General features: G+C 43.3%; 1 long non-coding RNA gene across 1 annotated transcript; it reads left to right on the top strand.

Moving 5' to 3' along the window:
• Positions 1-7,095: 7,095 nt before the first annotated feature.
• Positions 7,096-10,313, top strand: LOC140077143 (uncharacterized). The gene is made up of 3 exons (XR_011849716.1): positions 7,096-7,188; positions 9,194-9,300; positions 10,180-10,313. It is a non-coding gene; the product is annotated as an uncharacterized lncRNA (long non-coding RNA).
• The last annotated feature ends 1,564 nt before the right edge of the window (positions 10,314-11,877 follow it).

The raw sequence follows: 11,877 nt of genomic DNA, 5'->3' as shown, positions 1-11,877 counted from the left end.
CTCTGTTGCCCTGCCTTTGTGTTTGGGGTGATTGTCATGCTGGAAGAGGCTGTATATAGATGTAATACATTCCTCAATGTTATAACGTAGGGTATGAGGTCTTTGGCCACGATGTTGCAGTACATGTCCCGATCCATCTCCCTTTCAGTATGGTGCAGTATTTGCAGAAAAGCCTGTATTGTTTCCACCCCAATTCTTCATGGTTCAGTAATACATCTATACACAACCTCCCCCATCCCCAGTAATCCCCCACTCCCAGTCATACATCTATATACAGCCTTCCCCACCCCCAGTAATACATCTGTATACAGCCTTCCCCACCATCAGTAATACATCTATATAGAGCCCCCACCCCAACAATAATACATCCATATACAGCCTCCCCTACATACAGCTATATACAGCCTCTAGCTAGCTCCATTATACTAATTAAGATGAGGTTGGGGGCAAGTAAAGGGTATGGGTGGCCTGATGAACAGGACAATATCTGGCATATGAATCTCCCTTGTACCTATATGTTCATTACAGTTTGGGTGCGTCCCTCTGCCCGGTTCAGATATATATAGGTATATATATATATATATATATATATATATATAAAAATATATATACACATATATATACTTATATATTTATATATAGGTATATATATATATATATATATATATATATATATATATATAAACAAGATATGTTTCTGCATCAGTGTAGCTACAGCATTCTCAAGGTATGTTTGCTTCATAATGCATAAAATCATATGGTAGGTTTCTTTTAAAGGTAGGTTTTCATTGATGGCCTATCTCCAGTCTGATACGCTTATTTGGTGTTCTCCTTGCCACCAGCACCTGGTTAATATGTTTTGTCTAGTCTGTAACAGCAAGAACACACAGGTGCATTAGATAAACAGCTTTTTTTTATAATTTACAGAATGAAATGGAAATAACTACAGTGGAAATGTTTTTATTTTTGCCATCATTATTCAGGGTTATCAAACATTGTAGACAATTGTGTATAAACGTCTGCTGCCGGGTATCCTCCCTCATACAACTCACAGCTAGAATATAAACACCTACATACCATTCACTCCCATAAAGCTCTGTTTTTTTCCTGTAGTTTCATAATATTTAGCTCATTTGCTTATAAATTTTAACACATTTCCATAGGATATCATTGACGATTGACTTTGGAATTTTTACAAGCTAAAGAACAAAACCCTTAAAGTTGGGAGACCCACATTTATATTAAAGTTTTGTATAATGTTTAGGGGTTTTTCAGTACAGGCGGTCCCCTACTTAAGGACACCCGACTTACATACGACCCCTAGTTACAAACGGACATCTGAATGTTGGTAATTTACTGTACTTTAGCCTATGTATATTTCTACTGGAATTATAGCATGCACTGCACACCAATCAATATACTACACCCCTAATTTATTAATACAGACCCCCCAACATTTGGTTTAAATTATGCAAAGTAATCTATTGTATCCTATAACTAATGTATCCCACCCTGTTATTATGTTACATGATTTTACATACAGTGCTCCCCTGAATATATAGCACCCCCTAATATACAGCTCCCCAGCTTAGTAATGTACTGTATCCCATATACAGCCCGTCAGCTTAGTAATATACTGTATCCCATATACATCCCCCCAGCTTAGTAATATACTGTATCCCATATACAGCCCCCAGCTGAAATATGGCCCCATATAAATATATAACCCCCCAGGAAAAGAAGAATCTGGCCTCATATAATATATACAGCCCCCCAGTATAAAATTATTCTGGCCCCATATAATATATAGAGCACCCCCCACCCCAATATAAATTAATCTGGCCCCATATAATATATACAGTACCCCCCCCCTCAGTATAAAACAATTCTTGCCCCATAAAATATATACAGTACCCCCCCCCCCCCCGGTATAAAACAATCCTGGCCCCATAAAATATATACAGTACCCCCCCAGTATAAAACAATACTGGCCCCATAAAATATATACAGTACCCCCCCAGTATAAAACAATACTGGCCCCATAAAATATATACAGTACCCCCCCCAGTATAAAACAATTCTGGCCCCATATAATGTATACATTTACTCCCCACAGTATACAACAATTATGGCCGCATATAATGTATACAGTACTCCCCCCCCTCCCACACCCACAATAATGACACCTCCCACTCCCCCTTATTAGCCACAGAAAATAAATGACAGTACAGGAAAAATAATAAAAATCATACTCACCTGCAGGCAGCTGCTCCCTCGGCGCGGCTCCGGTCTTCACGTGGCTCTTCTGTGAGCTCTGCACAGTGACACAGGAGGCATGACTTCATGACGCCTGTGTCGCTGATTAGAACGGAGCGACGCAGCTGCCAGAAAGGGGCTGCGTCGCTCCGCATATAAATCGCGCCTGTGTCTTAAAGAGACAAGCGCAATTCATTTAGCTGGTGGGCGATTCGGGCGTTAATGGACGCCCGAATCGCCCACTTTAGAGCGGCGAATTTCGCCGCCCTTTACAGGGATCCGCATTCTGCCGCCTGAGGCGAGATTTTCATCTCGCCTCATGGCAGATACGGGCCCTGGTTCAGAAGGTAAATGTAAACCATGTACCCTGATAATCTAACCATATTGTCAGCTCACAGAACTAGATGAATCAGAATGTGTCTGCTTAGAGAGTCCCCGCCAACACTCAGGAATCTTACACTGAGTTATAGGAGCTAAAACAGCAATAAAACTGAGTAAAATTGTAAAGTAATAGGGTTAAAAATTATCTTTATTGTGTTAACCTCACTATGGGATTGAATTTTGAGAATTTTTTTTCATGGGCAACCCCCTTTAACAAGACAACTTATTCTGAGACCACTCTTCTGAGCTGATGGAAGTACTGGATATCTTCCAATTTCATAAGGAAGTAAGGCTTCTGTAGCACATTAGTTGCATAAGTGTCCTAAAATAATCCCGATGCTAGCTCATAGCTCACGATTGTTCCCCTCTTTCTGCCATATTCACGCCAGGGGGCACATGGAGGGGCGTGAACGCGCGGGGGGGGGGGGGATGTCTGAGGTTGGGTGTGGCTGTTTCTATATACATTCTGATTGCACATAAAGCTGACACCTAACCTATCGGGTATTTCCTAAGGTGGTTAACTTTGACAAATGCATTGCCCTTTCATTAATCTCTTGACTGCCATAAAACTGTATTGGCACATCAACCTGCAGCACATGGGGCGATTCTGGGGGTTTCAGTTTTAGCCACCCCTTAGATGCCACGTTACTGAACACTGCAAAGGGTTTAGAGACCCACAAATAGTGTCAGTTCGGACAGCATCTGTTGAAGCAGCGGCCCCACTTTCCACGCCTTTGAATAAGGTAGAGCATTACAAATATAATAATATGACTAAAAGGGAACCTGTCAACCACTACAGGTATGTTGTCATGTATACTAACACCTTGCAGATCATGTTTGTTTCATGAACCAGTGGCAGTACCATCCAGAAAATTAACCTTGAATTGACATGAAAATTGGTTGTACAAAGTCATGGAGGTGGAGAGTTTAGAACTGAAGTCAAGCTCTCCTTACCTCAGAATACCCTCTGCTGTATTCGATGCTCTTATGTGCCGGATCATCAGTGTTCGGCTTTTCTGAAGTCTAGTGAATGATGTGTATCACGGCAGTGGGGGATGTTCTGAGACATATGGGGTCATTTACTAAGGGCCCGAATCGATCTTTTTCGCCGGGTGTCCCGAAAATTGCCAACATGCATGCAACGGAAATCGGGGGCGTGGCCGTCGGAAGACCCGACGGATTCGGAAAAACTGTGGTATTTAAAAAAAAGAATGTGTCGCTTGACATGCGCTTACCTGCACCCAGGATAGGATGGTGAACTCCGACAGACTTCAGCGCAGCAGACCGCAAGACCCGAATCCTCGACGGAGAACGCGCCGCTGGATCGTGACAAGACCGGATAAGTAAATGTGTCCCATTGAGAACTTGACTTCTTTGCTAAACTCTCAGCCTTCATAACTTCATACAACAAATTTAAATTGATTTCCTGGATGATGCTATCATGCTAGGCTTTGAGGGAAACAGATTCCGGAAGGTGTGGTTTATTGGATAATTTATACTGACAGGTTCCCTTTTAAATACATGCAGCAGGAGTATTTGATGTGAATAGTTCAGGGAGAGTATTGCTATGGAAATGACATTTAGGGGAGATTATGGAACAACAAGGAATAGAAACTGTATAATGAATTTGTATAAATATTTGTATGATATTTTCCCTATCACCTCTCTTAATAAAGAAGAGATTCATTGTCTTCAGTTACACAGTATTTGCATTCTGTTAGAACAATGGAGAATAGCTCTGGCATAAGTGACTGATGAAAACCACATACAAATGTAACATTTCAATGGCAGATGTGAGGTTATTCTTTCTGATATCAGGAGATTGGACAGTCATGGGTAGTTGGATTTCAAGTGCTCGAACCTTGATCTCAGGGAGGAATGGCCCAAATTTAATAGATCAATGAACAAATTCTTTTTTTCTCTATATTCATTCAGAAACTATTAAAGAAAAGGTTAATTATGGATTTATTTGTACCCTAAAAATACAGCACCATTCAGGATGTAATAACAGTAAAGTTAAAATATACTTTGCCCATATGTGCAGAATAGGAGTAGTAGTGTTGAGCCCATATATTCGGGATAGAAGTAGTAGTACTGCACTGTGCCCATTTGTGCAGAATGGGAGTAGTAGTGTTGAGCCCATATATTAGGGATAGAAGTAGTAGTACTGCATTGTGCCCATTTGTGCAGAATGGGAGTAGTAGTGTTGTGCCCATATATTTGTGATAGAAGTAGTAGTACTGCACTGTGCCCATTTAGCAGAATGGGAGTAGTACTATGTTGTGCTTCTATATGCCGGGTCATTGTTGATCAAGTTCTGGGACTGATCCAGGTCATTTGTGTAGTTTCATAATATTTGTTTCTGCCACAATTGCAGCTTACATAGATAACTGAGGGATAAAGACACAAAACGGGCAGTGTGTATCACCAGTGTATTAGTACAGCACTGCTATACAATGGGTACGGGAAGTATACAGACCCCTTTACATTTTTCACTCTTTGTTTCAATGCCGCCAATTGGTAAGATGAGAAAAATGTTGAAAAAAACATTGGTGGAAGCCATTTTTAAGTCTCTCCAGAGATGCTCAATTGGGTTTAGCTCAGGGCTCTGGCTGGGCCAGTCAGGAATGGTCACAGAGATGTCCTGAAGCCTCTGCTTTGTTATTTTATCTGTGTGCTTAGGGTCATTGTCTTGTTGGAAGGTGAACCTTCGGGCCAGTCTGAGGTCCAGAGCCTCTGGTAGAGGTTTTCACCCAGGATATCTCTGTACTTGGCCGCATTCATCTTTCCTTCAATTACAACCACTGGTCCTGTCCCTGCCCCCATAGCATGATGCTGCCACCACCATGTGTCACTGTGGGGATTGTATTTGGCAGGTGATTAGCAGCGCCTGGTTTTCTCCACACATACCACTTAAAACGAACACCAAAAAGTTCAATCTTCGACTTATCAGACCAAAGAATCTTATTTCTCATAGTCTGGGAGTCCTTCATGTGTTTTGCACCCTCTGCCATGAAGCCCTGACTGGTTTAGGCTGAAGGGATAGGTGATCTTGGGGTTCTTCTGTTCCTCTCTCACCAAGGCTCTTCTCCCACGATTGCTTAGTTTGGCTAGATGGCCAGGTCGAGGAAGAGTTGTGGTCTTCACAAAGGTTTTCCAACACTGTGCTCTTAGGAACCTTGAGTGCTGTAGAAATTCCTTGGCCTGATCTGTGCCTTGCCACAATTCTAACTCTGAGCTCCTTGGGCAATTCCTTAGACCTCATGATTCCCATGTGCTCTGACATGCACTGTGAGCTGGGAGGTCTTATATAGACAGGTGTGTGTATTTCCTAATCAAGTCCAATCAGTTTATTTAAACACAGCTGGACTCCAATGAAGGAGTAGAACCATCTCGAGCAGGATCAGAAGGAAATGGACAGCATGTGAGTTAAATGTGTGTGTCACAGCAAAGGGTCTGAAAGCTTATGATCATGTGATATTTCAGTGTTTCTTGTTTAATAAATTTGCAAAAAATATCTACATTTCTGTTTTCTTTCTGTCAAGATGAGGAGCAGAATGTACATGAATAATCTACCAATTGGCAGCAATGAAGCAAAGAGTGAAAACTTTCTTAATACTTTCCATACCCGCTGTGGTAGTATGACTTTTACAACCCATTGAACATGCTGCCCTGTAGAACTCTGCTGCCATCTTGTGGTTCATTTACCATAAGCACTCTAACTTCACAGTATTGTTGCTAGTAGTTCAATCTCCATAGCTATATACAACTCATACATGTGGAAGATTTACTTACATTGGCACAAATTTATCATAAGTAGTGCAAACTGCCTCCCTCATGTGCCGGGTTCAGTGTTCAATTATTTTGGTACAATTGGCGTTGTTGTGGAATGTGTGGACACAGTTGCAGCTTTTCTTTTTTGCGACACAATTGTACCAAGATACAGTACTAAATTTGGCGCACACTGAAAACACACACCAATACGCCCTTTTAGGTGCACAGATGTCAGCACACTGCAGCCACAACACAAAACTGACGCAAACACATAATACATGTGCAAGCTCCAAGGATGTTCTTTTTAGTGCAAAGATAGACAGAAAACGTATGCAGACACAATGATATATCTGGATCATTGTCTAATATTTATCTAATAAAAATCTAATTATGTGTCAAGCATAAGACGTCCATATGTGCTTAGCTAAGTGATATAAGGAGGTCATCAGGGATAAAGCTAAGCTCTCTGCTGGCTGAGCTGAGGTATAGAACGCCGCCCGCTCCACCTCATCCACAAGTTATAATCAGGTCATTTATTTTAGTAAGTGGAATCTCCATGAAATGTCTCCATGCTGACATTGCGTGTGAGGAGACACTATTTTTAAATGTCAGGTCCTGCTTTGTAGCAGGTGACTGCACCCCTAATGCTGCCCCCCATCTTTCTGCAGTTGGTGCTACCTGAGACAAGAGGTTGAACGCCGCATGGATGGTGCACCCCTGGAGGCCATGGATGGCAGATATAAGAATTTACCACATTAAAAATGCCTGTATCTATGAGTAAGTGGCCCTGGTATTGTGCAAATATCTCCTCTAGTCAAACCCTTCATCCTCATAGACTGTAAGCTCTTGTGTCAAACCCTTCATCCTCATAGACTGTAGGCTCTTGTGTCACCCCCTCATCCTCATAGACTGTAAGCTCTTGTGTCACCCCATCATCCTCATAGACTGTAAGCTCTTGTGTCACCCCCTCCTCCTCATAGACTGTAAGCTCTTGTGTCAAACCCTTCATCCTCATAGACTTTAAGCTCTTGTGTTACCCCCTCATCCTCATAGACTTTAAGCTCTTGTGTCACCCCTTTATCCTCATAGATTGTAAGCTCTTGTGTCACCCCCTCATCCTCATAGACTATAAGTTCTTGTGTCACCCCCTCATCCTCATAGACTGTAAGCTCTTGTGTCACCCCTCATCCTCATAGACAGTAAGCTCTTGTGTCACCCCTCATCCTCATAGACTGTAAGCTCTTGTGTCACCCCCTCATCCTCATAGACTGTAAGCTCTTGTGTCAAACCCTTCATCCTCATAGACTTTAAGCTCTTGTGTCACCCCCTCATCCTCATAGACTTTAAGCTCTTGTGTCACCCCTTTATCCTCATAGACTGTAAGCTCTTGTGTCACCCCCTCATCCTCATAGACTATAAGTTCTTGTGTCACCCCCTCATCCTCATAGACTGTAAGCTCTTGTGTCACCCCTCATCCTCATAGACTGTACGCTCTTGTGTTACCCCCTCATTCTCATAGACTGTAAGCTCTTGTGTCACCCCCTCATCCTCATAGACTGTAAGCTCATGTATCACCCCCTAATCCTCATAGACTGTAAGCTCTTGTGTCACCCCCTCATCCTCATAGACTGTAAGCTCTTGTGTCACCCCCTGATAGACTGTAAGCTCTTGTGTCACCCTCTCATCCTCATAGACTGTAAGCTCTTGTGTTACCCCCTCATCCTCATAGACTGTAAGCTCTTGTGTCCCCCCCTCATAGACTGTAAGCTCTTGTGTCACCCCTCATAGACTGTAAGCTCTTGTGTCATCCCCTCATCCTCATAGACTGTAAGCTCTTGTGTTACTCCCTCATCCTCATAGACTGTAAGCTCTTGTGTCACCCCCTCATCCTCATAGACTGTAAGCTCTTGTGTCACCCCTCATCCTCATAGACTGTAAGCTCTTGTGTCATCCCCTCATCCTCATAGACTGTAAGCTCTTGCGTCATCCCCTCATCCTCATAGACTGTAAGCTCTTGTGTTACCCCCTCATCCTCATAGACTGTAAGCTCTTGTGTCACCCCCTCATCCTCATAGACTGTAAGCTCTTGTGTCACCCCCTCACCCTCATAGACTGTAAGCTCTTGTGTCACCCCTCATAGACTGTAAGCTTTTGTGTCATCCCCTCATCCTCATAGACTGTAAGCTCTTGTGTTACCCCCTCATCCTCATAGACTGTAAGCTCTTGTGTCAAACCCTTCATCCTCATAGACTTTAAGCTCTTGTGTCACCCCCTCATCCTCATAGACTGTAAGCTCTTGTGTCACCCCCTCACCCTCATAGACTGTAAGCTCTTGTGTCACCCCTCATAGACTGTAAGCTTTTGTGTCATCCCCTCATCCTCATAGACTGTAAGCTCTTGTGTTACCCCCTCATCCTCATAGACTGTAAGCTCTTGTGTCAAACCCTTCATCCTCATAGACTTTAAGCTCTTGTGTCACCCCCTCATCCTCATAGACTGTAAGCTCTTGTGTCACCCCCTCATCCTCATAGACTGTAAGCTCTTGTGTCACCCCCTCATCCTCATAGACTGTAAGCTCTTGTGTCACCCCCTCATCCTCATAGACTGTAAGCTCTTGTGTCACCCCCTCATCCTCATAGACTGTAAGCTCTTGTGTCACCCCCTCATCCTCATAGACTGTAAGCTATGTAAAAAAAATGAAGTTGAACGTATCCGTCATATATTCTATTGACATCAATGTAAATAATGTCATCCATTTGCAACATCCCCCACCGGGGCCTAGAGGCAGCTGGAGCCCAGAATACCGGAGTGACTGGCGGTTGCGGCCTGGACAAGCTAGTGTCACGGTGCTTGGTATGGGGACCGGAGGACTGTCCTACAGCCTGGCAGGTATCCAGCAGGTGGTGTGTGCAAGAAATATGGAGGGAGAGGCTGATGTACTGGTTCTCCCTGGGGCAACCCCTGAGTGTCTGTAAGATTTGTCCCTGGGTAATGGTAATGTTTTTATTCTATTCTTCACTGTTCTTCACTGCGTTTTTTTAATTAAATGCTCGATCTCGAGCAGGGGAATTATTCATGTCACCTAGCAACCCATCCGTTTAAAACGCATTGCACTTGCAATGCTTGCGAGTGCAATGCGTTTTTGATGCGTCTCCATAGACTTGAATGGGGCGGAAAAAACGCGTGTGACACGCAAAAGTAGAGCATGCTGCGATTTTGACGCGCGTCAAAACAAACGCACGCACGCGCATTAAAAAAACGCAAATGAGGAAAGACCCATTGGAAACAATGGGACAGAGTGCAATGCAAGTTCTGCGCGTCAAAAGCACGCGCAGAATTTGCGCGTGAAAAACGCTAGTGTGGAAGGGGCCTTAGTGTTGTATTATACATTTTCCAATATATTCTCTGTATCAATTCCTCAGTTTTCTAGATCTCTGCTTGCTGTCATTCTATAGAAAGCTTCTATTTTTACTACCAGTGGTCACACAGGTGCACGGCTCGTTATATCCCACAGCTCTGATTATTCTCTTTGATACTAACGAGCCGTGCGCCTGTGTGACCATGGTCAGATTTCTGTCCAATTGTAGTAAACATAGAAGATTTCTATAGAATGACAGCAAGCAGAGATCTAGAAATCTGTGAAGAATTGATACAGAAAGTATATTAGAGAATTGTATATACGTTTTTACGAATCAAACAATAACATTAATTTGCTGAAATTGGAATACCTCTTTAAGCAGTAACCCTTTGCTCTCTGCTCTTTCACAGGTTTTGATTGTGCTGAGGCACTGTTACAGTAGAAAGAAGGAGGACAGATTCGGATTATCGTGGTAGCTTCCCTCCAGAGTCCCCTGAACAGATAGAAGCCCTGAACAGAGCCCAGAGCAGGAGCTCCAATGGTAATGCAGGTCTGTCCACAACTCCTCGCTTCTCCTGTATAATTCCAGTAAATTTAAAATATCCCTGATAAAGAACTTTCTGGGCTACCTGGAACGGCAAAAGGCCTTGATTCCTATCTGGCGAACCCTGTGGTGGGTTAAAGGCCTAGTGGCCCATAGAGAGGGCTCTGATTGCCACCTCTGGCACCCATGACATAGGGCAGTGATGGCTAACCTATGGCACTGGTGCCAGAGGTGGCACTCAGAGCCCTTTCCGTGGGCACTCAGGCCTTCACCAGAGATGACTCCAGGTATCTTCCTGCAGTCCCAGACAGCCCAGGACTTGCTGTGCACAGAGGTATTTTAAAGTGACAGCGCTACCTGGGACTATTTTCTGCTTTATTGGTGTCCTCAGGGTATTGGTATCAATGAAAGCTGTGACAGAGAAGGGAGTATAAATCACTAATGAAATTTCTGTGTTGGCACTTTGCGATAAATTAGTGGGTCTTTGTTGTAGTTTGGGCACTCGGCCTCTAAAAGGTTTGCCATCACTGCCCTATGGATTCATTAGATACAGCTGCCCTCACTCCCATGGATTCCTTATGTACAGCCTTATGTGGGCCCCCCGGCACTTGCCGAGGTATATCCCAGCGCTGACGCCGGCCCTGTGTACTGGCGATCTATATTTTATCTCTGTTCAATCCTTATCTTATTTTTATTGTAGCCTAGGAAAAGGGATGGCATAAGGCCGCATGCACACATTGTGTTTACATTCTGTCAACAAATGTGTTAACATGACTTTTTTGTAAACCTAGGCAGAGATTTAATAAAGTCTTAGTGAATAGACCAGTGCAGAGTCAGACTCCACAATCTTATTGTGCACCAGATTAATCCTGCTGGATGGTGTATCCAGAACACTTTAGGGCAGTGATGGCTAACCTATGGCACTGGTGCCAGAGGTGGCACTCAGAGCCCTTTCTGTGGGCACTCAGGCCATCACCAGAGATGACTCCAAGTATCTTCCTGCAGTCCCAGACAGCCCAGGACTTGCTGTGCAGAGGTATTTTAAAGTGACAGCTGTACCTGGGACTATTTTCTGCTTTATTGGTGTCCTCAGAGTGCTGGTATCAATGAAAACTGTGACAGAGAAGGGAGTATAAATCACAAATTAAATTTCTGTGCTGGCACTTTGCGATAAATAAGCGGGTCTTTGTTGTAGTTTGGGCACTCGGTCTCTAAAAGGTTCGCCATCACTGACATAGGGTCTCCACCACTGTTCTGGGTGTTTCAGAACCAAAGATAGACACTACCCCTGCAAACACTAAATATGATTAATCTCATTTGAAAACGAGGTGAGATGAGTCATATTTTCCTAACTTTGGTGAGATTTCTCATATGTAAATTTCACATAAAAGTGGATTTCTAGAAAAGACGTTTTCCTGTCATAAATGTTGTGGCACTTGTGTAATGTGCTCACAAGAGGGCAGTATAAGACAGATAGTTCAGCTCTAACATCATGTTGTGTTTAGTCCTTTCTGGATAAACTGATGTTTGGGCAAAGCCAATGGCCCACATTTCTCAAAAACAG

This window comes from Engystomops pustulosus, chromosome 9 (genome assembly GCF_040894005.1).
Source record: "Engystomops pustulosus chromosome 9, aEngPut4.maternal, whole genome shotgun sequence".
In the NCBI taxonomy this organism is placed as follows: domain Eukaryota; kingdom Metazoa; phylum Chordata; class Amphibia; order Anura; family Leptodactylidae; genus Engystomops; species Engystomops pustulosus.
Note: the sequence above shows the minus strand (reverse complement) of the source record. Positions and strands in the feature narration are given on the sequence as shown.